The following is a 22,341-nucleotide window of genomic DNA, read 5'->3' on the forward strand; positions in this document are numbered from 1 at the left end:
TCACTTATCATAACTTTTCAGAGTAAAAGGAAGGGATTGTCACAATTTCCTCAGGACAACAAGTATAAATTGGATCTTTCCTAGATAATGCAGAATGTATATATTTTCTTCATATTTACTGAACCCTAGTTCTCTAGATCTGTTTTAAAATAACTCACACTTAAAATCTGTGAGAAAGAAGTCATTCAAACCTAGATTCATTTTTTTTTTAATTTGGATACTAATATCCTCCCCAGACAAGAGTGTGATTACAAGGATGTATTTTTCCAGGCCCACAAATTCTTCTCTAGGAAGCCTTTTTTAAACTTTCCCTTTTCTTTCTCTTATTAGTCCCACACATCCTCTGCTTCGCTCTGTTCTAGCTTGAATCAGACAGGATTCTTGTATTCTGGTTACTTGTTTGTCTTCTCTGTTAGACAATGAAGTTTGGAGGACAGGCAATACCTATGTTTTTCTTTCTTCCACCTAATGCAATGCATGGCATAGAGTAGGTACCCAAGGCATGTTTAAATGAGAAAGGGAAGGAATAAGTATTCTTGGTACTAAAATTATTTTAATACATTAGCCCATTTTATTTTCAAAATTTGGAGTCACTATTTCCAAGGAGAGATTTTCTGATTAAGGAGTAAAAGTGCCATACATTAATTTATTCAAATCTTCATTCATTAGGTCACTCAGAATGACTGCTTGAAGACTTTCAGGCAGTAAATTATAGAATTGATTAGTGAACATTATTTTGATTAATCAGGTAGTTTAATTTCAGAACGTGGTAGTGAATCTATCTCAAACTATCTGTGAAAAAGTCTCCAATCTCTTGGATAAAAATGTCATGATCCAATTGGCTGGGTCACTGAAATGATATTAAAGGAGAACTCTAGAAAAGTGTTTAAATGAGGTAATATATTGAAATAAGTCTGCAGCCTCCCCAGGCACCTGTTTCAAAAAAGCAACACTCGCTTGGCTGTATAAGTTCTGGTCTATTTGTTTAACAATTAGTGATACTATGTTTCCTCATAAACTGTATTAGACCCCATTCAGGCATTTAATCAATGTGTGCTTTAAAAAGAGTGTCAGGAGATCATGTACTGTTCCATGGCTGCTCTGGGGGTGGGACTGGCACACAGCATCATCCTAGGTATTCAGGTGTGTTCTTTCTTGATAAATGATTAGTCCTCATAAGACTTTTCAGTTCGTTGTGTGAGTTAAAAAGCAACCACTTGAACCTGGTAAGACAGTCTCTTAAGAAGTTGTCTTCCCGGGGATTATGAGTACCATGAGAGTATAAAGTAGTAATTTCACTTAAATTATTCATAGATACTAACATTTAAGCAAATTAGGCTATTACCTCAACTTCCAAATTAGAGAAGAACTTTCCTTTAAAGTCAATAGAAAGTTCTATTTGCTTCAGATAATATGGTTAACTCGGTATCATCAGTTGTTTCTTTTGGTCATGTTGAATAGCTGAATCCAATAACACAAACACCTTTAAAATTTACTCCAAATGTCCAATGAGCAACTAATTAGTTTAGGCATTCAGATTAATTTTTCTATTCTGTAAATTTAGCTTTGCTTTTACTTTTATTTGTATTTGTGAGAGTTCATTTTTATAGAGAAATCTCCTGCTCCCTCCCATCAAATTCACTATATGCTTAAAAATTCTAGCAAATTAAATTTGTGCTGGCAAGGAGATAAAACAAATAAATGGCTTAAAAACATCACAATCAAGTATGATAATAGCAAAGTGTTATACTTTTAATAAGTGATTAGGAATGGTTGTAATGCAAAGATTTATTTTACAGAACAAAAGCACTTAAGCAGGAGTTTATATTACTGCTATGCTTCAGTGATGATAACATTGGGACTTCAACCTGCATAGCTACAATGATTAATTAAAGGCCTTGTTCGGGATGAGTGAGCACCATTATTGTTCTTAAATAGGAAAAGGCAGGTAACCATTACTGATTATTCCTCAATTCCCAGTCTTACTTGTTAAAAACTAAAGAATACTAAAGTAGGTTGTACAATTTCCAAGCTGCTATGAGAAGTAGAAAATAACACAATTTCCATACCATATATAAGTGAGAGTTGGATTATTTGAAAGATTTTTAAGTTAACAGCCAGATTTATCACTGATGGTCTGAATATATAATTTATGATGGTATGTATATAAGCTTCACTTATATCAGTAAGATATGAACATCTTTAAGGGGAAGCAATTTAGGATCCCAATACATGCTTCCAGCTATATATCTCTGTCTACAGCAAATACCCCTCATCAAAGGAAAAATAATATATACACATATATATGAAAAAAGAATTTACAGATCAAAAGACATCAACATTAAATATCTAATGAAAGCATCTTAATGCATTCTGAATAAGCATGAACTGTATTAGTTTTATTTTTCTAAGGCACAAATTATGTCAGATTACATCATTTGTTCCTCCTTTTTAAAAATCATACCACTGTGCTATTTTTTCTAATATAAATAAGTATTTTTGAGTATACTTGATAATATTTGGAGACAGTTTCTTTCTGAATATTGGAAATGCTTCTACCAAATCTTCTCTGCAAATATCCCTACCAATTTGAAGATAAAAAGCAAATACTTTGGAAAATGTTCCAGGAAGAACATTATCTTTGAGATTCTGTGGCTTGGAAGACATATCGTTTATAACAGTTTAATGTTGCCAATAAGCCCTGAAATACCTCTGATTTGAGATATTCCCTCTCTTTATCTATTCCATCTATATCTTCTCTGGCATATACTGCAAGGAAGTGTGTCTTTTGCTTTTGACCACCAGGCATAGCAAAGGTTAAGTATAAGGTGAAGAGCATTATCGTACTGTATATATTTGCTGAATTACAACAAGAATTCTTACTTGACACTACCACAATACTCAGTAAAAAGACTCCAATGGGCAGAGTTTGCTTTTAATTTTAAAAGTCTTTCTTTAATTATACTAAATACATTCATTTTGTTTACTGTGCTTACACAATTATTAAACCATTTGCAGATGAGGGAATGGATACTGGGAGAAATCAATTTTCTAATGTTGCACAGTCAATAATGAAACAAGACTTAAACTTATGTCACCTTCTTAAAGTCTAAGATTAAGAATATGTTTTTCTTTTATATTACATGATATATCCAGAGAGGAGATTTTTGTTATTCAAAAGCCATATTCTCTTTATTTTTTAATATTTAATTTTTTTTTTTATTTTTTGAGAAGGAGTCTCACTCCGTCATCCTGGCTGGAATGTAGTAGCGCAATCTCAGCTCACTACAACCTCCATGTCTGGGGTTCAATTCTCCTGCCTCAGCCTCCCAAGTAGCTGGGGTTACAAGCATGTACCACCACTCCCGGCTATTTTTTTTTTTTTTTTTTTTGTATTTTTAGTAGAAATGGGATTTCACCATGTTGCCCAGGCTGGTCTTGAACTCCTGACCTCAAATGATCCACCCGCCTCAGCCTCCCAAAGTGCTGGGATTGCAGGCATGAGCCACTATGCCCGGCCTTCCAAAAGTCATATTCTCTTTAATTCTAAAAAGTATCAAAAAATTATTGTAAACTATGCATATTAAATAAAAATGTTGACTATAAAAATAGCAAATATTTCAAAACTCTTTAACTAGAATAATTTTTAGAGGAATAGTTAATTCAACAGTATTTATGAAATGGAATTTTATGTCAGCATTACAAGTAAAGAAGTAGATCCACATATGTCAGAATATAAAGATCTCACACATCTGAAGCATGGCCAGAAAAGCAAACTGCTTGATGAGACTGACTGCACAATCATGTTTATGTACTGTATTTTGCCTGTGTTTGTTGCGATTTTTTTTATATATTTGACATCAAACTGGTTAACTATAGAATGACAGTGGAATGGGCCAGGGCTGTGAGGTTGGAAAGATTAAGGATAGTTAGATTTAAGTCCACATTCTATATTATTTGCATCTTTAAAAACAGGCACTTGTTCTTTTTTATTTTTTTTTTCTGGCATCTCTGTAAGAGACAGTTATGGTACAGAATAAAAGTGAGTTTACTTTCTCATTTATCCAAAGAAGCCTTGTGCAGTTACCCTCTTCTCTTTTACCTCCCTCCATTTCTGGCTTCCCTTGATTCAGTACTTAATGTTTAGTGCATTTTCCATATTCCCAAAGTGAAAACTTCCCATAAACCCAGAACACTGTTGCAGGATTTCTGGCCAGCACATGAGTTTTCAGAATGAGCTGAAATAAGTCGTTAAGAAGTTTGGCCTTTGTCTACCTGGTCTGACTCCCTACCATTGCTTTTCTAATGATATCTAATATCTAAAATTAGAAATGCTGTCTCTACTAAAAATACAAAAATTAGCTGGGCATGGTGGCACGTGCCCGTAATTCCAGCTACTCAGGAGGCTGAGGCAAGAGAATTGGTTGAACCCTGGAGGCAGAGGTTGCAGTGAGCAGAGATTGCACCACTGCACACCAGCCTGGGTGAATAGAGTGAGACTCCCTCTCAAAAAAGAAAAAAATATATCATTTATCTTTCCCATTATTGATTTTTTTTTAAAAAAAGATATTTTTGTTTATACATGTATATCTGAGAAGACCTCATCTGCCAAATCTCAGTTTGCCAGATGGGCTGATAAAGTTCCACACCAACTGAAATAAGTAGGCATAAGGAGCCTATAACCATAAATGCAACTTTCTCTTTCTCTCACAGTCCCACTTCTTTTTAGACTTTAATTAATCCCCACCTCCCTAATTCTTCCACACTATATACATTCTATAATTATTGTTATGATTATTATGTATGAGTATCAGCTTTGTTCAGGGCAGTGGGTTGTGTGCTGCATGAGACACACAAGAGAGCCAGGAAACCACAAAGCACGGTCTCCCACCTCTAAGAAGCATGTGAGCATTATTTGGTTCAAACTCAGGATGGAAATTAAGAAAGCACACTTTTTTTTCCATTTCTCAAACTGTGTGATTTCTCCTTTCTTTGTCTTCTTTGCCTGTCAAGAGGAGGTGATTATATAAGGCAATATTTAAAGACAGGTTCAACTCTGAAAACTAGTGCATAGAAATACACTCTAATTTAATAGTACTTATGCAGCCTAAATTTTTGCCCAACTGCAATTAATGGACGTGAGTCAGTTTGAGTATTTTAGCAGTGACAATCTTGATATAGTGATACCCACACTTGCTACTCAGCCCTTTTAGTCTGTCCATTTAGAGTCTTTGACTCACATGTTATAGTTTTCACACAAAGGACAGTATTAGAGTAAATTAGATACTTATACTGTCATGAAAAAAAGTAATATTTAAGCTGCCTTTTAGAATTGGACATACTGGAGTTTGGTGCAGTTGCCAGTGGCGAATGTTCCTTAAAAAGCCCAACAGTAAGTAGGCAGGAGACATTCTATAGAAGATTGATTACCCCAGAATCTAGGAACTAGAAAAATCCACCTGCAAGTAATGGCCTTGGTCTATTTTTCTTTTACATCATCCGTTTATAAATCACAGCATTCTAATCAGTGGAGAACAATGAGCAATTGTGCTCAGTGTATAGTGGTGATGGGATGAACAGGTCTGTGAATGAATAATCAGTGATGTTACCAACACCCACAGAGCACGACACAGATGGAGTGGCTGGGTCTCCAGGCACTGATTGCTCTGACATCCTGTTGGTCTGAGGATGCTCAGGCTGAACTGTTTCTTGCTTATTTATATGCTTTAGCATGTAAGGCTTTTAAAGTGCTAATTCATATGTCAATATACTATATTGTTTTTCTTGCTATTTAGAAAATGAAGACAGAGAGAGAGAGAGATACATGATAACTCACCTAAAAAGTAGGGTTCTGCACCAAATCATTTGATCATGGTGCTCTTTGCAAGTTAAACACTCTGGGAATAGTATTGCTCAGGCACAGGTCTGCTTTTAGTTGTCCAGATAAACTATCTGAGTAAGACAGATGAACATGTCCTCCCACAATCCTCCGTGAATGACTCCTTCTCTGAGATTTAGGAAAACGTCCCACGTCTTGTTTTTGAAACTAAGATATAACTTTGGTTATGGACTGCTACAGGCATTTGATTACTTTCTTCTTTTATTCTATTCGAAAGGCAATCAGAAAGACTGTCTAGGCCGGGCATGGTGGCTCATGCCTGTAAATCCCAGGATTTTGGGAGGCCAAGGCAGGTGATCACCTGAGGTCAGGAGTTCTAGACCAGCCTGGCCAACATGGCAAAACCCCATCTCTACTTAAAAAAATACAAAAATTACCCAGGCATGGTTGTAGACACCTGTAATACCAGCTACTCGGGAGGCTGAGGCAGGAGAATCGCTTGAACTTGGGAAGCAGAGGTTGCAGTGAGCGGAGATCGCACCACTACACTCCAGCCTGGGCGACAGAGCGAGACTCCATTTCAATAAATAAATAAATAAATAAATAAATAAATAAATAAATAAATAAATAAAATAAGAAAGACTGTCTAATGCAGAGACTAAAGGCACGAGCTTTGAAACAACTTCTGCAGTTGGTTGCATGACTTCAAGTCAACCTCTTTACATCTCTGAGTCTCAATTACCAGATCTGTCAAATTGGAAGTGGCTGTCACATACAGGCAGGCATAGCAGCAATGGTGTGGAAATTAAATGACACTTATCACATAGGAATACCAACTTCACATGTGCTACTATCATTATTGTTTTTATATTTTTACAACCTAAACAAATGCGTTCATCTACCTCCAGTACTTCTGGTAACTTCCTGCTCATTCTTGGGGAAAAAAAAAATGATGTTGACTATGTTTTCCAGTTTCAGTAAGCTGAGCCTGAGTCATGCTTTTGTCACCCAACACAGCATTAATTATGGGCCTTGTGTATATGCTTATCACATGCCTCCCCGTCCCTGCATCTGGTACACATTCCTTTTATGTCACATGTTTCACATAGCAATATGTGAGATACAGCGATTGCATATAACAATACTTTATAAGTATTCTTCTCTCCAATAATGATAGCTTCTGGGGGCAGGCAACATATCTTTTTATCACTTTAGCACGATTTATTTAGCAAAGTTTTGAGCTCATAGTAATTACTGAATAAGTTATATTGACTAATGAATGAATTGTTGTCTATTTCCTAGACTGTGTGTTAATGGTACTGGGACTCTGGCTTGGATTTTTAGAGATAAAATAGACCTAATCAGCATGGTGTATATCTTAATTGGAGTCAGTGTATCTGGGGTCTAATTTTAGTTCTGCAACTTATTTCATGGGAATAAGGGCAGGTCACCTACCTTCTTTAGGTGCCACATAACTAATATAAAACAATGGAATTATGCTAGGCCAGGGTTAATACATGGTTTAAAGTATATTCAGACACTCATCCACCTTCATTTCTGCATTGGAAATGAATTTTGATCCCAGATTTTGCTAACTGGGAGAAAGTACCATGAAAAAAATACTGGTGTCTGTCCTGAGAAGGAAAGAACAGAACAGCTATGCAGATGCCACATCTTTTTCAGTCCTGAGTGTTTCTATTTCATAATGCTATATTTCTAGTGTTAAGCTGTTTCTTTTAAAGATGGCAAAAATTGGACTCCCAAAGATTAAACCTCTTGGGCAAAGTTACCTATGGAGTATCTAAGGATAGAGTTCTATATATATATATGGAGTATAACATGACATTTTTCCAGTTAGAAACAGTCTTTTTCCCCCAACCATGGGTCAGTTATTTCTATCCTTCCACTGTACACATCACAAATAAAAAGAGCATAAACATAATTAGAAATGCTATTAAGACTATTTTAAAACATGTTCCTTAATTTGAAAACAAAGGTAATGAGAGGAGAGTAGGAAGGAAAGGTGATCCGAATTGGCCAAGTGAATGCATTTTAAAATATAGCTTCCTGCAAATTGGCAAGAGTCAGAGATACAAGTGTAGAGCTGGCGCCTCAGGTTGGAGCTCTGCACTCATACTATGAGTTGAAGTGTGTGGCTGCTTAGCCATGAATCAGCAGCACCATCTAGAGGTGAACCGGAATCCTGCACACGGAAGAAACAAAAGGAAGCCCACCTGTTTAATTTGATCAACGACAAAATCATTACTTCACTTTTCAATATATAACCCCTTACAGGCTGTCTGTGAAAGAGTTGCTTTCTATTCCCATTAAGAGGCGACTGCAGAATTCGTTACTGGCAGCATTCAAGACTTCACTTCAGGCCGGGAGCGGTGACTCACGCCTGTAATCCCAGCATTTTGGGAGGAAGAGACGGGTGGACCACCTGAGGTCAGGAGTTCGAGATCAGCCTGGCCAACATGGTGAAACCCCATCTCTACTAAAAATACAAAAAAAAAAAAATTAGCCGGGCGTGGGGGCACGCACCTGTAACCCCAGCTACTCCAGAGGCTGAGGCAGGAGAATAGCTTGCACCTGGGAGGCGAAGGTTGCAGTGAGCCGAGATCGTGCCACTGCACTCCAGCCTGGGTGACAGAGGGAGACTCTGTCTCAAACAAACAAACAAACAAACAAACCAACAAACAGACTTCCTTTCAGAAGCCAAAGCTTACCTCCTCTACTTCCCTACTGAGAGGAAAGTCACTGATTTCCAAATCCCTTAATTTTTCCCGTTCATTTTGCTGGATACCCGCCATGCCTCAGGCTTTGGGCAAAGCACTAGGGATACAGACAGAAATATACTATGGTCTGTCCCTCTACCCCTAGCCCACCTATCCAAACCTAACCACATGTCTAAGTCTTCCTCTGTCTTATCTTTTTCAACAGTTTCTGGGTAGTGAGAATAGATCTGTCAAGGCAGCCATTGGATTTTCAAATATTTGTTCTCAGTAAAAACATTTTCATTGAAATCATGTATTCCAATGACTTTAAAGGGATAGAGATTCTTGCGATCTTAGAGTAGTCACTGTTAAACTTGGGCAACTTGGGCATACATGAAAATTATTACCTGGTGATATGGTTAGGCTTTGCGAAATGTGAGGACATTTGGGAGGGGCCAGAAGCAGAATGATGTGGTTAGGTTTTGTGACCCCATCCAAATCTCATCTTGAATGTGTTTAGGGAGGGACCTGGTGAGAAATGATTGGATTGTGGTGGCAGTTCCCCCATGCCACTCTCAGGAATTTGGGAGTGAATTCTCACCAAGATCAGGTGGTTTTATAAACGGTAGTTCTTCCTGTGCTCATACATGCTGTCTCTCACCTGCTGATATGGAAGGGAAGTGCTGGGTAGAGGAGGGCATGGTCTCTGGCTATGGCTCCACCCCTGGGCCTGTGCCCACGGACCTAGGTGAAGACAGGCATTTTTGTTTTCCTGCCCAAATGTTGCATTTCCCAAGACCATACTGGCCTGCCACACCCCCATCTTGTGCCTGTAAAAACCCGAGACCCTCACGCCTGTAATCCCAGCACTTCGGGAGGCCGAAGCGGGAGGATCACTTGAGGTCAGGAGTTCGAGACCAGCCTGGCCAACATGGTGAAGCCCCGTCTCTACTAAAAATACAAAAATTAGCTGGGCGTGGTGGCAGGTGCCTGTAATCCCAGCTACTCCGGAGGCTGAGGCAGGAGAATTTATTGAACCCGGGAGGAGGAGGAGGTTGCAGAGAGCCGAGATCTTGCCACTGCACTCCAACCTGGCGAGAGAGCGAGACTCGTCTCAAAACAAAAACAAAAACAAAACAAAACCCGAGACCCTAGCAGGCAGACACACAGGCAGCTGCACCTCGAGAGGAACGCGTCAGCGGAGGAACACACAAGCGGCTGGAGGTGGAGAGTAATGCACCAACAGGCACTGACACTCCAGCAGGCCATCGACCGGCAGAACGATGCGGAGTTTGGCTGGGGCAGTCGGAGGAGAGCCCAGGTCACTGAGCAGCCCGACTCCAGGGGAAAACCTTCCCACTCCACCTTCTTCTGGCTTCTCCCATCTGCTGAGAGCTACCTCCACTCAATAAAACCTTGCACTCATTCTCCAAGCCCAGGTGTGATCCGATTCTTCCAGTACACCAAGGCAAGAACCCGGGATACAGAAAGCCCTCTGTCCTTGTCACAGAGTAGAGGGTCTAATTGAGCTGGTTAACACAAGCCGCCTATAGATGGCAAAACTAAAAGAGCACACGGTAGCACACACCCACTGGGGCTTCGGGAGCTGTCAACATCCAGACCTAGACACTGCTGTGGGGTCAGAGCCCCACGACCCGCCCATCTGTATGCTCCCCTAGAGGTGTGATCAGCGGGGCACTGAAGAAGCGAGCCACTCCCCCTGTCGCATGCCCTGCGAGCGGGACCAGGAAACTTTTCCCATTTCACTGCCACCATATAAGATGTGCCTGCTTCCCCTTCTGCCATGATTGTAAGTTTCCTGAGGCCTCCCCAGCCATGCAGAACTGTGAGTCAATGAAATATCTTTTTTCATTACCCAGTCTCGGGTATGTCTTTATAGCAGTGTGAAAATGGACTAATACACCTGGTTTACTTTTTTACTGTAATACAGATTCCCAGGTTCCAAACCCCAGATTTTCCAATAATATAGACATGTAGGATTATGCATTATATTTTACTATGTTTGTTTGGGTTTCATGATTGAAGTGAACAACAATTCAGGCTTTAAGAGGGGAATGTTCTAATTTGTACTCATCAAGGGAACTAATCCCAGGATTATAAATTAGAAGTATCTGGGTTTTTTGAAATCACTTCCTCACTTAAATACCTCTGTTTAAATTTTAGACTAGGTGATATCTAAGAACTGCACCAATGCTACATCACTGTAGTGCCAAGTATTTAAAATAGCAATCCCTTAACATCACATGAAAAAAATTAGATCTGTCACAACTTGGTCAAGGGAACATGTTTAATTAGAATAGCTTTAAGAACCATTCTGTGGAAATATACACCCCTAAGGTTATTCATATCCATATTTTGATCTAAGTTTTATTAATATGAAAATACACCATGCAAGGATGTTTGTTTAGTGAGCCCCTTGTTAGATTTAACTGGGAATCCATTATATTAGCAAATTCACAGCTGTGAGGCTGTGTTGGTGCAAGGAAGCTGAAAATTAGAAACTTGAGTGGATTTCAATACCTAATTCCACAGCGAACGTACAAAAATTAGAGCTGAAAAAGAAATTATTCTAAGTTGAAGGCAATTTAGCTTTCATTCTTTCTCATTTTAACAGTCCCTGTTTTAAAAGATGCCCAACTGTACATCTGTAGAACGAAAAAAAAAAAAAACTGAGTTTTTTGAAACAAACTCATGTTCTACATCCTTGACAATAAATATCTTTTATATATTTTCTAGTCTCTGTTCTTCCATTTATTATCATGGAAAAGGGCCTCTTTACATCTCAGCTGAACTACTGTACTAGTCTAATAAATTACCCTGATGACATTCTCACTTCCTAAACTCTCCAAATTTAATTTCCATCTTTCCACCAGGGAGATCTTTCTAAACTTTTCATATGGCTGCTACTTGTGTAAAATCTTCCAACAATACTTAACAACAGAGTCCAAATTTATAACATTCATGTGTGATTTGGTCTCTTGCCTAGTTCATGAATTTCACCTCAAACTCAAATTTCAGATATTCTGAATTCTCTAACTCTCCAACTCTCCAACTCCTTGACACTTCCATGACTTTGCAAGTGATGGTTTATCCTGCTGGATCGTGGTTTGCCATCATTTCCTGGGTAATTCAGCTAAGTAATGACCTGCCCTCTGAAATTGATTCTTTTTTAACTCCCTAGGCTTTACTAGATGTGCCTTCTCTGGGGTTTTTGAAAACCCTATACATTCTATCATCAGAGCTGCATAGCATACAAGAAGAAAAAACAAGACAGAGGTCTTTTCCCTACTGATCTTAAAAATCGCAGAATATGTGATTCTTACCTGTAATTATCATTAGAATGTGAGCTTCTCAAAAACAGAGAATACAATTAATTTTATATTCTCTAATTTTAATCTCGGTAATCACTTGTTAAATGTGTTCACGAATGTGTCCATTTAAATCTGTTTGCCCAACCACTAGTAATTCTTAAACAATTGTGGTGATTTTCTAAAGGGTCATACTTGTTAATCAAATAATTTTATCTGTGACTGTCATCTATAATTATTTTTGATAAATTGAGTTTCATAAATACACATTTAGGAAAAAAGTAAAAGAAAAAACCCTCAGGGCAATATTGAAATCACAATGAAAGAAAAACACTTCAATGCCACCCGTCCCCCAAAATAAAAATGTATAATTGGCACTATGTTGTTTAATTATTTATTTTGTGCTTTTCAGTTTTGAAAATTAAAATATAATTAAAGGCCATCATTTTTATCTTTATTGGGGTGACTTGTGACAGTAAAGAAATCAGTGCCTTGATGATTGCATCAAGGTTCAATTATTAGAATGTTTGATTGCCCTGAGCTGCCAAAACCAGCCTGAACATTGGTGGAGTTAGTTGTACACATCTTGTGCGAGATGAGCTAGCGTTTTGTTAGTTAATTTCAGCCCGGTTTCAAAAGCATCTCAGTAAAACATACAGGTAACCTTTGTGTTGAAGGGTTGAAGGCCAGGAAATTCCGTGAGCCTACACCTCAATGAACACAGGATGCCAAACATGGGCTGTCAGGGATCTCTTCTCTGTTGTAGTTGAACACCATGTTCACAATCCCTTCACTCAGTTTCTTTAAAAAAAAATTGTCTCAAATTTAAAAACCTTACACACTTTATGTTTTCTAGATTCTAGCTGGCTATGAATTTAAAACGAATGCTGACAGATATTTTCTAATTATTTTGCTCAGTCTTTCCATACTTTAGTTCTACATTTACTGTCAAATTTCTTAATCTATATCCTATCTTTTCCTTGCCTTTCCCATATTGCCTTTCCCTCTGAAATGCCCCTTCTCTTGAAGGCTCCCAGCTATGACTATTGCATTTACAGAAAGCAATTTCGTAATATATATTAAGATATTAAATATGTCTATTTTCTTTTTCTAATATTCAATTATCAGGAATATATTCTATTGTAATAAAATTGATACAGAGAAGCTTTCAGTAACAAAGGTATTTTTATGACAACTTAAATTATAATACATTTTATTTATAATTTGGAAATAACAAAAGAGTAATAAGTGAATTAAATCTCTATCAATCTTCAAGATAGAAAATTATACATTTTTTGTAATCGTATCAATTTTTTTAATAAAATTGCCGAACACTAAATTGGAGAAAAAAAAAAGACCAGATGTAGGAATATCTAGATCAACAAAGAATAGAATATAGAAATATGAAAATATAAAAAAAAACAGAACAAATAAAAAGAGCTCATAAAATAAAGTGTTGAAAATGTAACAGCGGTTATGAATTTTTTGAAAATCTGTAAGTTTGCTTTCCATCTCAAATTTTTCCAAAATTTGCCATATGGAGCATTTGTAATCTTGTAATGATTGAAAGGAAGAAAAAGAATATGTGATTATGAAACTAAGACATAGAGACATGGGACTTTACTGTAGGGTAAGAACACTCAAATTAATGCCACACTTCTTCAGGCTCTAGAACCTAGAATGATTTGAGGATTTTAACTATCTATATATCTATGTAATAGAAATACAGATCTCCAACCATCCTCTTCATATCTGTCTTTCTGTACCATTTGTCCATTAATTTAACCATCAATTATGCCATTTCTTAAAACACTCATTATTTTCTTGGGCTGGTGAATTAACTTGTTTGTTAGTTGTTTTACAGCATATTTAGGATGTGTCATATCCTAGTGGAAAGTGCCTGAACTCTGGAATCATTGAACTCTGCCATTTATTAATATGTCTATACGTAACTTGTTTCATCTCTCAGAGCTGAAAATTTGTCAACCAAAGATGAGAAGGGATAATGTATTATACCTCATAATATTATGGAGAACACAGGTTAAAAAACAAAACAAAACAACCAGTGCATGCAGGTGAAAGTTCCTGCATTAATGAATGAAAGTAGCACCCTCTTTCTCATTGAGCCCAATGTATATTTAGGGTCCAGGGTCCAGTGTATATTTTGATAGGCAGGTAGAGATCAGGCAGCTTCATCATATTTCACATGCTGATCATTAGGATCATTTGACATTATTCTTGTTCCTTTATTTTTATTTTATGTTCCCTTCTTAAGGGTAACCTGATGTCGTGGAGATATAAATGAGATTATTTGAAGATTTTTTCCTCCTGAGTTTAGAATGTTATTCCAGTCCTATCATATATCTTTCAGAATCATCCAAAACAAGAAATTAATAAAAGCAAAAATTGAAGGGTTGTATTTATAAGTACTTTGTCAGAGTCAGATAACTTGAAATAATGTTATACTCACTTTTTATTTTCATCCTCAAAGAAATTGTGTAGGGAGAGCAGTAAAGATTTAAATGCCCATTATGAGGTGGGAAAACTGATTCTAATTGATCTATTGAGTGCTCACCAGCCAACTATGGTGGAAGTAATAGTAGCTCTATTAATAGTCATAATAATAATAATAGCAATGATAGTAGTAGTAATAGTAGTGATGGTAACTAAAATTGAGTGCTTACTATTTGCTAAGTCCTGTTGCAATAATTTATTATGTATTAACTTATTTAATCCAGGCAACTTTATAAATTGTGTACTCTCATTATTTCCACTTTGCCAGTGACTAAAGTACAGAAAGCTTGACTGATACACTCAAGCCTGCCTAGTTCATAAGTACTGGGTCTGAGATTTAAAACCAAGCATTTTGATCCTAGATCCTCTGCTATGTTGCCTCTCTCCAGAAATGACAGGATTAGAATAAAACCTCAATCTAAAGCACAGTGGATATTAAAGTGGAATCCAATTGCAGGAAAGACAGTTTAATGGATATGAGTATGTGTTCTGGAGTCAAACTTCATAGTTTTGAAATCAAGGGATTTCAAATTTATTAAGATATAATTGACAAATAAGAATGGTATATATTTATGTTATAAAATGTGATGTTGTAACATCTGTATACATTGCAAAATGGTTAAATCAAGTTAACATCTCCATCAGCTTATATACTTATGATTTTTTGTGGTAAGAACATTTAAGATCTCCTGTCTTAGCTGTTTTCAAATATACAATAAATTATTAACTATAGTCACCATACTGTACACTAGATCTCCAGAATTTATTTATCCTGTCTAAAATTTTGTACCCTTGACTAACATTTTCCCATCCCCACCTCCACACCCCCAGAGACCCTGGAAACCTGCATTCTACTCTCTGATTCTATGAGTTCGACATTTTTATATTCTCATTACTCTGTGACTATATACAAATGGGTCTATTTATTGGAACCTCAGTCTCCTCATCTGTAAAATGGAGATTAAAATCACAACCTACTCCATAAGAATGATGGGAGGTTTAGGTGATATAATTCACATTAAGGGCTGACATAAATTAAATAATGTATGTCTTTCAGCAGATACTATCATAATTAGTGCACATAATTAACCTGAGGCTAAGGCCAACATGGCTTTTGTATTTTTTGTTTGTTTTTGCCCATTCTTACTCAAAGCACATAGGCAATGCTAAGTACAAAATAGATGGGTGCTAAAATTTCTTCAGCTAGAGAAGAGACTACTCTAGCAATGGCTACAGAATTTATTGAGATTGTGGAGGAATGCTCAGTTTAGGCTGTATGCAGAAACTGGAATTCAAGCAACCAATAGCCTCTGGAGGGCTACAGACATGTAAGTTTTGAACTGCGCAACAGGCAGTCTATAAGATCTGGGATGCCATAGTATTGTCTTATAGTGTCCTGAGTTTCTCCTATCATTTCAATCTTTTCACTTTATTGTAATCGTTTACTCTTGATCTTCCTCACTAGACACTGCATGAGGTTACTGACCAGCATTTTGCCTGAGACCAAATCTACCCTTCACAGGAATTCCAAAATAAATAATAAAAAAACCCATGTAAATGGATTAGTGCACCCTGGGATGAAAAGAATAGTTGCAACCACCAAAAGCTGGGGAAGCACAGGACAAGGCTGCCTAACATAGAACCTGGGATACTTGTCACACACTTCCCAGAGAAAGTGACTCTAGGTTGAGCTTTGAAAGAAAGATGGAAACTAGTCAGGTAAAAGGAAAGGAGAGATATTTGCATAATATTGCAGGCAAAGAAGAAACAGGTGACATCGTGGAAGGTGGAAAACCTAGAGCCTGGTGTCAATCTGCATGTCAGTGTGGCTGGAGTGTGGATTCCACAGTGGAAACACAGCAAGAGGCACATGTGCAGCCGAGGAGGAGAATAAGCAGAACTAAGCTGTGAAGACACAAATGAGATTCTGGAAAAATACCTCTCTTGATTAAAGGAAGAAGGCCTATTCCTCACCCCTGGAAACTTGCTAAAAAAGCCCCGCCCCTGGCATATGTGGGTGGAACAGGCAAGAAAAATGGCCAGGGGAGCTGCATTTTTGTTTTAAAAGTTTACCAAGTGATTCTGATTGAAACTGTTCAAAGATCACAGTTTGACAGGCACTGCCTCGTGAGATTTTTAAAAAGCGATTATTAACATTAACTGGTCATACTCTCTTTGGATATTTTGGAAATACACTCCCAACCCTTGCACACATTCACAATTAATCATTCGATTGACTTATACAATTTGTTGTGTTTTTAATATATTCTAGGAACTATATACTAAGATTCCTTTTATAATTCTCTTTCCACTTGCCTAATTCCTTTAACATAAATGATTTTTTTTCTTACCAAGTTACCATAAGGAAGAACTTGACTCTTTTTTTAATTTCCCACTCTCACAGCCCTTTGACTTATCTAAGCTTTCATGTTTCAATCGAACTGGGCCCAAATGCTATCTCTGCACACAGCCTGACCTTGCCAATCACTCATCCTCCTTTTGGATAACATGTGACACTTTCTCACATCTCCTTACATTTTGCCTTTGACAGGCTCATCAGGGGTTTCCCTTCAACTTTGTTCCTCAACCCAGAAAGTCCCCCATCTTGCACTTCTTGCAATTCCCAAAATGAAAAGCACTCTTTGCTACCTTACTATATTAAGAATAAGATGGTCTCCACTTGAAGAGACACATTGATGGCATGACATTAAAATGAATACAGATGGTGGAGGCAAAGCTTCAAAGATACAGTCCAATTGGCATATCTCCTTGACAATGTAGGTTACTCATTCAAAACAAGGTTAGAAACCCATTTCTGTTCTGGCAGCTGTAAGATTCCTTAATAGACATATTAAGATGTGTTTCTTATTTAAGCACTGAATTTTCTTTTGGGGGCACATATGGAGAAAACGTGTTTATTTATACTTTATTTTTCCTAAGGCAAATTATATTTATGCAGGACTTAGAATAAGAAGAAAAGTAGAAGAGAGACAGAATTAATATTGAATAATACTTATCTCTGTACAATTTAATATTATGACTAGCTGAAATATAAGCTCCTTGAAACAAGGACATTATCTGTTCTGTTCATTGCACTATTCCAAATTCCTGGATTAATGCCCAAGAGTGTCCTGTAACAAATATATGTTGAATAAATAAATGAATTAAAAAAAACAATTGCAAGCCACATATGTAGATTACCTATTAGAGTGCTTGCTTTATATCAAGATCCTCAAATGGCAGCCATTGTTTTTACCATAACTGAGACCAATAATAATATATAAACATCTGTCTTTATGATGAATACAATATATCTATATGTAGATATATTATTAATAATAATATAGATATTTATACAGGCATATTATATTATATGTATAATCTACATGCTTGATATATAATAACCACTGCTTCTACATCTTTGCTTGAAAAATAAATAAAAAGCAGTTCACAGTAACTTGAATACATTATAATAAGTGAAAAAAAGGATGTGGCCAGGAGCAGTGGCTCATGCCTGTAATCCCAGCACTTTGGGAGGCCGAGGCGGGCGGATCACGAGGTCAGGAGATCGAGACCATCCTGGCTAACACGGTAAAACCCCATTTCTACTAAAAATACAAAAAAGTAGCCAGGCATGGTGGCGGGCGCCTGTGGTCCCAGCTACTCGGGAGGCTGAGGCAGGAGAATGGCATGAACCCAGGAGGTGGAGCTTGCAGTGCGCCAAGATCACGTCACTGCACTCCAGCCTGGGCAACAGAGCGAGACTCCATCTCAAAAAAAAAAAAAAAAAAGGCTGTATGGGAGAATGATCCAGTACATGAGATTAAAATAATAAAAAAATTATATCAAAGTAAAACTATATAAGCTTTACATTGCAGCAATGAAAAGAAGTTTACTGTGTATGCGTATCTTAAACATGGGGAAGGCACAGGAGATGTGCGTGTAAGAAAGATCACACTAGCAGCTATAAGGAGGAAGGAGGAGCAGGGCATAGCATACAAAACGGGACACAGAAGGAAGGGAGCACTGAAGTCTGTGAGTATGTGATGGGCCAAGTGAAAGAGATCATGAAAACTGAACAAAAAGCACAGGCAGAAAAAAATTTACTTTACATTTGAGTTTCTAGATAATATTTCATTTTATTTTTACAACTAATAATAAAAAATATTTTCAATCTTGGTACTTGCATAATCACTGGTAGAATAGAAACAGAAAGAGCGGCAAATCTTTTTTAAATGGAAGCTCTTTCTACACAGTTTATGCTGTTATGTGGCCAGTCACCACTTACAGGCAGGTACCCAGCTGAATTGAGTCAGTCATGACCTTTTTTTTGTTTTTGTTTGTTTGTTTTTGAGATGGAGTCACGCTCTGTCGCCCAGGCTGGAGTGCAGTGGTGCGATCTCATCTCACTGCAACCTCCGCCTCACGGATTCAAGTGTTTCTCCCGCCTCAGCCTCCCGAGTAGCTGGGATTACAGGCGCCCGCCACCACGCCCAGATAATTTTTGTATTTTTAGTAGAGACAGGGGTTTCACAATCTTGGCCAGGCTGGTCTTGAACTCCTGACCTCGTGATCCACCCGCCTCAGCCTCCGAAAGTGCTGGGATTACAGGTGTGAGCAGTCATGACTTTTGTGCCAAAAAATCCATGCAAGTTTCTGAAGGTAGGTAGGTCCTCACTTTGTAAATAAGATTTAACAATTCCATCAGAATTATACACAGAAACAAATTATGCTATTTCATCTCTAGCAATAGGCTGTTTGAAATTTAGCTTTATAAAGCAAAGGAAGGAACTTAGCATTCAATTTCGCAGGAGTGCACCTTGCCCAAAAGTTCCTTCCAGTAATGGCATCAGTTCTATAATATCCAAAAAGTAAAAACGTGTAACATCTCCTTGAATATCTTCAGTGGCAGAGAACTGACTATTATATCATATCATTGACAATCTCTTTGTGTAATAATGACTCTGTCATATTGAGCTGACATATGTCTCCTTGGAAATTCATCCCATTGTTTCTATTCTCTCCTTAAAAAAGGCCTGCTTTCCCCTTGGTCTCTTTTTCAAGAGTAAACATGCCCCATTCTTTCCACAATATCTAAATGGCAGTGATTTCTGGAGCCTTGTCAAACATACTTGCCCTTCTCTATTTGTACTCCAGGTTGCCAATATGGCAGTAAGTGAATGAAATGTCACCACTTGGAATCTTTCACTCTTGCACCTCTATAATCTCTTTGTTACATAACAATCAAGACATTCTTCTGAAAACCTAAATCCTGCCGTGGTACCTCCCCACTAAAATTTCCCATAGTCACATAACACTTTCTAGGAGAAGGACCAAAATCTTTCAGTGCCCATGCCTTGTCTTTTTCTTCAGCCAATTTTGCAGCACTGGTCCCTTTGTTGGATACATTGGGATCACATTGATCATTTCTATGCCTGGAATGTATCCAGCTGTTTTCCAGCCCAGCACCTTTGCACCCACCCTTGTTCTTTCTACCTCTAATTTTCTTCACTTCTGCTTTTATGTTGTCAACTCTTAAGCCTGATCTCGACAACAATTTCCTGGGCACCACTGTTGAGTTGTTATACTGTTTTACAGTGCCTCCCATTAATCCCTAGTAGTTAAGATTACAATTAAAATACAATTAAAAGTACTCTTAGTACTTAAAAATTTTTAAATGTAGTTCTCACCTACTGGACTAATACACTTTATAAATATTAGAATTATGTGTATTATTTTCCCCACAGCACCCTCGGCAAGAAACAGAATGCCAAATGCATAGCAGGAGTCAGAAAATATTGATTAAATTAAATATATAAGTTAAAATTATTTTCCCCATATAATACCCAAATCTTTACTTGTGAGACAGAATAGCATAATGCTTAAGACTTCAGGCTAGGGATGAAATTTTATCCTCCACCCAAGTAGTTGTGTCATTTTGAGAAAAGTTATTTAAACGTTAAATCTTCATTCTCTTCTTATACAGAATGGGGCTAATAATCATTTCTCCTGCCTAGCCATAGTGTGGCAATTAGAAGAATTACATGTAAATCACTGAGCACAATTCCTACTTGAAATAAACTATGGTTAGCTTTGATTATTTGTCTTGCAGAAGCCCCACAGTATTGGAAAATATTAAGTACTTGCTAAATGGTTGTTGGAATGAATGGATCCCAGTCACAATGTACTGAAGCACAGGGAAAACCCTGTGAATCAAGGGTCAGACTATTTGTATTCAGTTCTGCTCCCTCCAAGGAATGTCTCTGTGCTACCACGTAACAGCACTAATGACTGAATATGCCTCAGTTTCTTCAAATATAACAAAACAAAATTAGGATAGAATCTTTCTATCCTCTCTTTCAGTGTTGAAATATTATGGGTCAAATACGCTTTGTAGACAAGACCTCAAAATCTGTAATATTATTTGAGGCACGTTTAGAGTATCTGCTTGTCTCACAGTTGCCCTAAGGCTCTGTTTATGCGGGCAAATTGAAGAGGAGACATGAGGCTATTACAGAGTAGAATCTGGGAAAAGGGGACTCATTTGACCTGAACTGTCTCCACTGATACCTTTCCCTGGGAGACTGCTCAACTCTAGATTTGACAATGTAGACAGAGCCTGAGGAAGGTTTGAGGGCAAATACAGATTGAGATAGTGAAACTTGCAAAATACATGCTCACTGCAAACTGTTTGATGATAAGGGATTGTACGCTGGCTGAGAGCATCATGTTTGGATGTAATATAGTGTAACTTCTTTAGCTCTATTTAGCTGGCCATATCTGCCAATAGTTTTGATTACACAATCAAAATGAAAGTTTGCAAGAAAAGCACCAGATTGATGTGTGGAATACATGAAAATGTAAAGTACCTTTGAATTCCAAATTTTTTCTATGTCATGTTGCATAAAAAAGAAAAATAATTTTACGAATTAACAAACCATAGCTATGGAATGGGAATTAAAGGACCTAGTGTTGAAATAAGGTCTTATACAGATTGGCCTTTGCACTCATTACCAATATATTCTGACAGCATCCGCTTATCTCAAAACTCTCAAGCTATCTTTGTCTTCTTACAATTCTTCGATTATGTTGTCTTCCTTACAACTTGCAGGTTTGACTTTGCTTTCTCTCTCTGCTTAGACTACGTTCCTATCATTCACTCGTGTTTTTGTTTTCCGTTTTGGCCTAGCCAATTTCTATTTAAATTTTAGGTTTTAGTTCAACTGTAGTTGTTCAAAATGAGCTTTTCATAATCTTTAGACCTCCTCTGGCAACCCCCTTCATATCTCATTTCAATTTGTAATTATTTTTTAAAAACCTACCATAGCTATAATTCATTAGTAGATATTTACTCATAAATATCTTTACTCTTTCTCTCCTTCAATTAGACAAAAGATACTGTGAGCACAAGAATTATTTCTACTTTGTTTAGAGCTATATTCCTAGCAAAGCACAGAACAGGCATTGATATCTCTGGTTCCTAATGCACTGGGTAATATGTTATATGCAAGACCTAGAGTGGGTAATCAATAAAACAACATTTTTTGAAAGCGTGACCTGGGGAAGTCATTCTCCTGAATCTAAATTTTTGTTTCCTAGTATCTGAAAAGGAAGTTGAATGGAAAGATTCCTCACATTCTATTATTATAGAGGCTGAAGGGCTGTTGTCTTCTGATTTGTGAAGAACTATTTTTGGTCTTTAATGGATTGCCTTCTATTCTTATTGTCTATTTACATCCTGCTCAGGTATCTAATCCACTCACAATAAAATCTTTTAATCATTTTTCTAAATTTCAAAAACATGGAACAATATATTAGAAGATGTTCTACTCCGAAAATTAGGAAATGTGTTTTCTAAACTCAGTTCTGCCCCCAAATGACTATTCAATTCAGATAGATTATTTGGCATCTTTGGTGCTTAGATGAAATGCATTCCATCACT

General features: G+C 37.2%; 1 long non-coding RNA gene across 1 annotated transcript in view; it reads right to left on the reverse strand.

Annotated features, from left to right (window-relative positions):
- The window catches only part of LOC134808817 (uncharacterized), a 469,178-nt gene that overhangs the window by 134,359 nt on the left and 312,478 nt on the right, over positions 1–22,341 (reverse strand). The window lies entirely within an intron of this gene.

This window comes from Pan troglodytes, chromosome 18, assembly GCF_028858775.2.
Source record: "Pan troglodytes isolate AG18354 chromosome 18, NHGRI_mPanTro3-v2.0_pri, whole genome shotgun sequence".
In the NCBI taxonomy this organism is placed as follows: domain Eukaryota; kingdom Metazoa; phylum Chordata; class Mammalia; order Primates; family Hominidae; genus Pan; species Pan troglodytes.